General features: G+C 39.4%; 1 long non-coding RNA gene across 1 annotated transcript; it reads left to right on the forward strand.

Annotated features, from left to right (window-relative positions):
* Positions 1–757: 757 nt before the first annotated feature.
* On the forward strand, positions 758–3,790 carry LOC138027509 (uncharacterized). The gene is made up of 3 exons (XR_011127467.1): positions 758–997; positions 2,152–2,228; positions 3,486–3,790. It is a non-coding gene; the product is annotated as an uncharacterized lncRNA (long non-coding RNA).
* The last annotated feature ends 2,734 nt before the right edge of the window (positions 3,791–6,524 follow it).

Genomic DNA, 6,524 nt, shown 5'->3' on the forward strand with positions numbered 1-6,524 from the left:
GGGTATTTTTACTCTTTTTAAAGGATAAGAGTTTATGGATAAGAGTTTATGTATTATCAAGGATAAAATTACACAGTTGGAAGTGTACATTTACACCAATTTTAATAGTAAAAGGCCGATTAATCTAAACCATGTTAGATTGGTTTTTTGAACTCATACAGTTGTGGGCTTATAAATAGCTATTCATCAATATGATATACTGGGCCGAACAAACTGTCCTCAGGGCTTATTTATTTGTACGTAGTTCTCATTGCAGTCAGGCTCAATTTGTTACACTCTCTAGTTTAAGTATCAATATATCAACGTTTCGAAGACATTCGAAGATGTATCTCTCGTGTCATTCTCTGAGTCGCTTTCTACCTCTGAACTGGGCGAATGTTCCGGATCATCCGAATCATCATGAGAAATAATTTCGTTCTCTTTTCCTTCATCCGTTTCCTTAATAAGTTCGGGATGGTAGCGGGAAAAATGAGATTCAAAACTCGAAAAGAGTTTGTAAGTCTTGCTGTACCCAGGTCCACCACAAGTGACAAGAAAATTTGGGTCGTGCGAATGCCGACTACGAATGTGAGCCAGTACCGGTAGTTTTTTTAAGCTCCTAAAAATCTGGTTCGTAACAAGCATAGATGTCAGCTGCAGGGTGAAATTCAAAAGGTTTGTTTCTGGTTACAAATGTCACTTCGAGCCATGTGATTGGCTGCGGTATTTAAGTCTTCTGACAAAAATTTCCGGTAAAAAAGGCGACATAATTCTCCGTCAATCAAGATGTATTATTGAACAGCGATAAAGAAACTTGATGACCCTCTTTGTACTCCTTTTCATTCGGCCAGTCTTTGGAGAAGGTTTTGAATATTTGGAGGTCCTGTTTCTTGCGTTATTTTAAATTCAATGGCTGCTCATGGATCCTCAGATGTTAAACTATGGACAGTAGAGAAAGTAGGCGAATGGCTTACCAGTTTAGGCGCCCCGTACAACGAATATGCTGAATCCTTTCGTGGTGAGTAAACTGTGTTCGTTACTTCTATTGTTAAGTTTTGAAGGTCATGATGTCCTCATCGTTCTTTGGTGCGTGTTGTAGTCGATCCAAGTGTTTTTGGATCGACTGCAATTCGCACCAAAGGACGATGTATTAAAATACATAAAAAAATACAAGCTGTTTTCTGTTGCGTTGAAAACGAAAGAATTGTTGCAGTGTTTTGACGTTCCTTAGATTTGAGACACAAATGGAAGGCACTGTTAGCTCGTTATGTCACCCAAATCAAGACCTCGGGTCCCGGCTACGGTCAGTTAGAATACTTTTCCCGGAAAATGATATGCCGGCGTGCAGAATAGGTGAAATCTACCTAACTTCATAAACATAATGTTGTCGTATTCGTTCGTTGGCGAGGCGACCGCAACTTCCCGCCTTAAAATTTAATATAAATATATGTTTCTTTCATGCATGGAAATTGATGAGAAATTCTTTGCGTGGCCTCTTGGAAAGCGGAGTTATACTGGTAGTGATTTGGGAGCATAACTTATTCGTAATGTTGGACCAAAATTGAAGATTGTAAGGAAAATTGATTTCCTCGCGCGACAACAGCGCCAGGTAAGTGTAAAGGACTGGTACTACCCATGACTCACCAGGCGCGTGATATTACAAAAATGGCGGCTGTTTTTTACTGAGATATATTTAGAGGAAGACATACGTGTCACGAAGTGAAAACATTCGTGAAAGGCTAAATAGAAGAGAACTTCATGAGTAACCCATTGCTGAACCCCGACTATGAAGTGTTGGACAACCTATAGCCCAGATAACTTTATCTCTGTTTATTATTCCATTGGTTTAATTGGTGTACTTTGTCTACTTTTGGCAATAATAATATTCTTGTTCCATTCTTAGTTCGTTTGTTCCGGTTCGGTTTCGTTTTCCAATCGGTTTTTTTCCCAGTCGGTCACCACACAGGCTAAATATAAAGTGTTGTTCAGTGGAATTGGACTGATTTTACTCAAATTGGCTCTTTGATTCAGGAAAGCCAAAACTTTGAGGATAAATAAATTAATAGAGCTTTGCAAGGTTAGATTACAATTCAGCACAAATATCCCTTGAATATTTTAGTGTAAGGTCTCCATTTGTTCTTACTGATGAAGATACACCTATTTATTCCTCAGCAACATAGTGCGGCCAGCCAGTCAACTACAGACAACCACTAGCAACACTTCAGTCTGAAGCGAAAGACAGTTGACAGGTAAGAACTGTTCATTCCACATTGTTTTCCTGTCCTTATTAGGCTAGTACAGCTATGGCAACAGTTTTTCCTTTGTTTGACTTGTTTAAGTGGAGTTTACCCTTTTTTTCCATAAGTTCAAGTCAAATCTGAACTTCCTACAGTTGTATCTCATAAATTTTATGAAGATGCTCAGGATTTGGGTTGTTTAAGGGGTAATGATGAAATGGAAGTAGTAGAATACAGTGGAGAACAAGAAACAATTATGGAAAGCTATAACTTTCTTATGCAATCTTTATTCTTTTGGTCTTGACGTTTTGTCTTGTGGTGTGTTTTTGTCATTATGTGGTGAGATTTGTTATTATGTGACGAGGTTTGATGATTACGTGTTGTATTCCATCGTGTTGATAAATTTTGATTGTTATGTATTTGTTTCTATCATGTGTTGAGGTCTTCTTTTGACCTACCGTACTCTATTTACATTTCGTGTGGTGTGCTTCTTTTATGGCATTGAAAGTAAAGTAGATCTCGCAATGCAGATAATTTAAATGTTATAGTGTACTATGTAGTATAATTTCCATCTGAACTGGCGGGTGGGGCACCTCATACAGTTTGATGTAACTTGAAAAGTAGATCTAACCATGCAGTTAATTTAGTTGTTATAGTGTACTATGTAGTACAATTTCCATCTGAACTGGCGGGTGGCGCACCTCATACAGTTCGATGTAACTTGTAAAGTAGATCTAACCATGCAGTTAATTTAATTAGTTGTTATAGTGTACTATGTAGTACAATTTCCATCTGAACTGGCGGGTGGCGCACCTCATACAGTTCGATGTAACTTGAAAAGTGGATCTAATCATGCAGTTAATTTAGTTGTTATAGTGTACTATGACATTGTAGTACAATTTTCATCTGAACTGGCGGGTGGCGCACCTCATACAGTTCGATGTAACTTGTAAAGTAGATCTAACCATTTAGTTAATTTAGTTGTTATAGTCTACAATGTAGTATAATTTCCATCTGAACTGACGGGTGGCGCACCTCATACAGTTCGATGTAACTTGTAAAGTAGATCTAACCATGCAGTTAATTTAGTTGTTATAGTGCACTATGTAGTATAATTTCCATCTGAACTGGCGGGTGGTGCACCTCATACAGTTCGATGTAACTTGTAAAGTAGATCTAACCATGCAGTTAATTTAGTTGTTACAGGGTACTATGTAGTAAAATTTCCATCTAAACTCCGTTCTTTTCCACTTCATTTTATATATGCAGGTTGTGCCTACTGAAAAGGAGCTACCTGGGTTGAAGCAAGATTCTCCTCCATCTATCCTCATTGCGGGCGAACTCCCGAATTATGATGACATTTATATCGTTGCAAAAGGCGATCTAATACTAAACGTTTCGGGAGGCCACCTCGTTGCTCTTAAATGTTTAGTTTGTTTTTATTATACTCAAGTCTGCACAAATACATACATTTTCTTGCCGAAGCACGCTCTCCAAATCTTCGATTCATACAAAATTCCTGTCAATGCGACAGAACTTGGTTCTACCATCTGCGATCGTGTGCGCTCACGATCGCAGATGATCGAAGAACTTAGTGCGATCCGCGATCGTCTGCGATCATATGCAAACCAACCTTACTGGCGCTAGGCTTAGTTATAGAAATGTGAATCTAGAGTTGTGCATTTTTTACTTAAGTAGGCGATTGTAATTTTACGCTTGAGTTTGTTACCCATCGATGTAGCGTCATGTGTAATTTTACTTATAAATTGATGATAAATAAACATAATTACACTTCATTTTATGGTTGAATTATACGTCGTTTGGTGGTAATTTCAACTTTAGATGGGGTAAAATTACACCTTCCAAAAAGGGTAGCGGGGCTGGCAAGATCACTGCACCGCCATTCGGGGTAATTTTACCCATCCTTTCTGATATTATTACCCTTGCTAGATGTGTAATTTTACAAGTGCAAAGTTGTATAATACCCATTTTACACTATTTTGCGTGTAAATTTACCATCCTTTTGAGAGTTAAACTACACTTTAGAAGTTGGTGTAATAATACACACAAAAAAACGGCTTGCGGGGGTGGCAACAATTTTACACCATTTTTAAGTGTAGTCTTACACTTTAATTTTTAGTGTGTGTCAATGCTTTTTTATCCAAGTCACTCAACGGCTTGCTAGATATGTTGACAACCCATCTATCTGTTAGATCTTCCAGGAGGTTGTCCGAACGGTCGTAAAGCAGTCTGTAGTTTGTCTTATCGGATCTCAGACTTGCGTTTCGATTCAAAAGTGGCTGTATGTTCGACGGTGCGCACCAGTATGTCCATGCTGTGTACATCCAGAGTTTGCTTGAGATCGGAGTGAAGCTTCTCCAGCTTGAAACGCCGTCGGTGAATCTGGATATGACAGTTTCTTATTCGTAATCTTAAGTAGGCGGGACCCGCTTTCTTGGCAATGTCGTAACCTTCTTTGCATTTGATAGGGGGGTTGAAACGAAGACTGTCCGGAAGAACTCTGTTTTCCTTAAGTGTGTGATTAAAACTCAGGTGGCTCTTGAACATAACAACATAACACCAGGTAAGGTAAAGTCTGCTTACGAGCCTAGAAGGCCCATCAGGCCGGCGCTTATCTCCGGTTGCTGTAGCATGAAGCAACTAGGAATATTTCTACTCCCCCCTGTATGGGATGCCAGTCCATCGCAGGGTTACCCCCAACATTAAATTCGCCGGTACCCATTTATACACCTGGGTGGAGAGAGGCACCATGGGAGTAAAGTGTCTTGCCCAAGAACACAACACAATGTCCCCGGCCAGGCCCCGAACCCGGACCATTCGATCCGGAGTCGAGCTTCCTTAAGTCTGTGATTAAAATTCAGGTGGCTCTTGAACATAACAACATAACAACAGGAGTCATCTATAAAATTAATTGTAAAAACTGTGACAAAGTTTATATCGGTCAAACATCAAGGGCCATAAGATCTAGAACAAGAGAACACAAAAGAGCGCTTTTTACGGGAGATACGAATTCTTTATTAACCCAACATTGCCTAGAAAATAATCACGATTTTGACCTTGACGACGTCAAAGTCATTGACCGTTGTTCCCAATGGCCAAAAAGATTATTTTTTTTAAGTCTGGCACTCAATTCGCGAACCGAATGCCATTAATGAACACGTTTACATTCCCGACATTTACAAGGCCCTTGGCAATCCCAAGTGACGTTTCTACGGCTCTTTTAAAGCACTCAATTGTATTTGTAAGCCATTTTATGCTGAAGAAGGTCATAGTATTTTGACCGAAACGTCCTTTTTACATAAGTTTTTTAGTCAGTTACGACAAGTTTTTTAATTCTTTTTTTGATCTTGTTTATGTTACGCTTAGGCTGAAAAAGCAGCGAAATCCATCCACGTTTATGACTATCAGAAGTTTCAAAAATTATTCCCCGGAGAGATTTTATAATGACATCACAAGGGCACCCTTGTCAGTTCTGGAAACCTTCGATGATCCTGACGATAAACTTCACGCCTTTACTTTGTTGTTTAATGAGATTTTGGATAGACATGCACCTTTAAAAACTATACGCCTGCGAGGACGACCGAATCCTTACATCACCTATGAGATTTGCGACCTAATGGCAAGAAGAGATGGCTGGAAACGTAAGTTCAGACATACTAAAGATCCGTTGGCTTGGTCGAGCTACAAGAGCTATTGTCGGCAGGTGAGACGGAAAATAGGAATTTATGGAACAACAAATCAAAAAAAACCGGAACAACACCAATACCATGTGGAAAGTCATTCGTAGTCGTTTTCCTAAAAAATCTGCTTTGCAGAGTTCTTTTTCAGGGGACGTAAACGCTGTGGCCAACGAATTCAATAACTTCTTTGTAAACATCGGTAACTAAAGAATACAATGCAGAAAATCAGCAATCTGGCTGAACAATTCCAGTGAGAAGCACACGATTCCCTGTTTACCCCTCGGGAATATCCCGCGTCTGAACAGTTTGTTTTCGATGCTAATGTGAACATCAACCAAGTACAAAAGATTATCAACTCTATGGCAACAAATAAGTCCCCTGGAATAGATAAGATACCAATTCGCGTCATTAAGGACTGTCTACCTGCCATTCTACCTTCAATCACATCGATTATTAATGCCACCTTTCTTTCTGCTCAATTCCCCAACGTTTGGAAAATTGCGGAAGTGAAACCTATTTGAAGGATGGCGACAAGGACATTCCTAACAATTACAGGCCTATTTCACTGTTACCTGTGCTCTCAAAGATTTGTGAGAGAGTTTCCGGC

This window comes from Montipora capricornis, chromosome 12 (assembly GCF_036669925.1).
Source record: "Montipora capricornis isolate CH-2021 chromosome 12, ASM3666992v2, whole genome shotgun sequence".
In the NCBI taxonomy this organism is placed as follows: Eukaryota; Metazoa; Cnidaria; class Anthozoa; order Scleractinia; family Acroporidae; genus Montipora; species Montipora capricornis.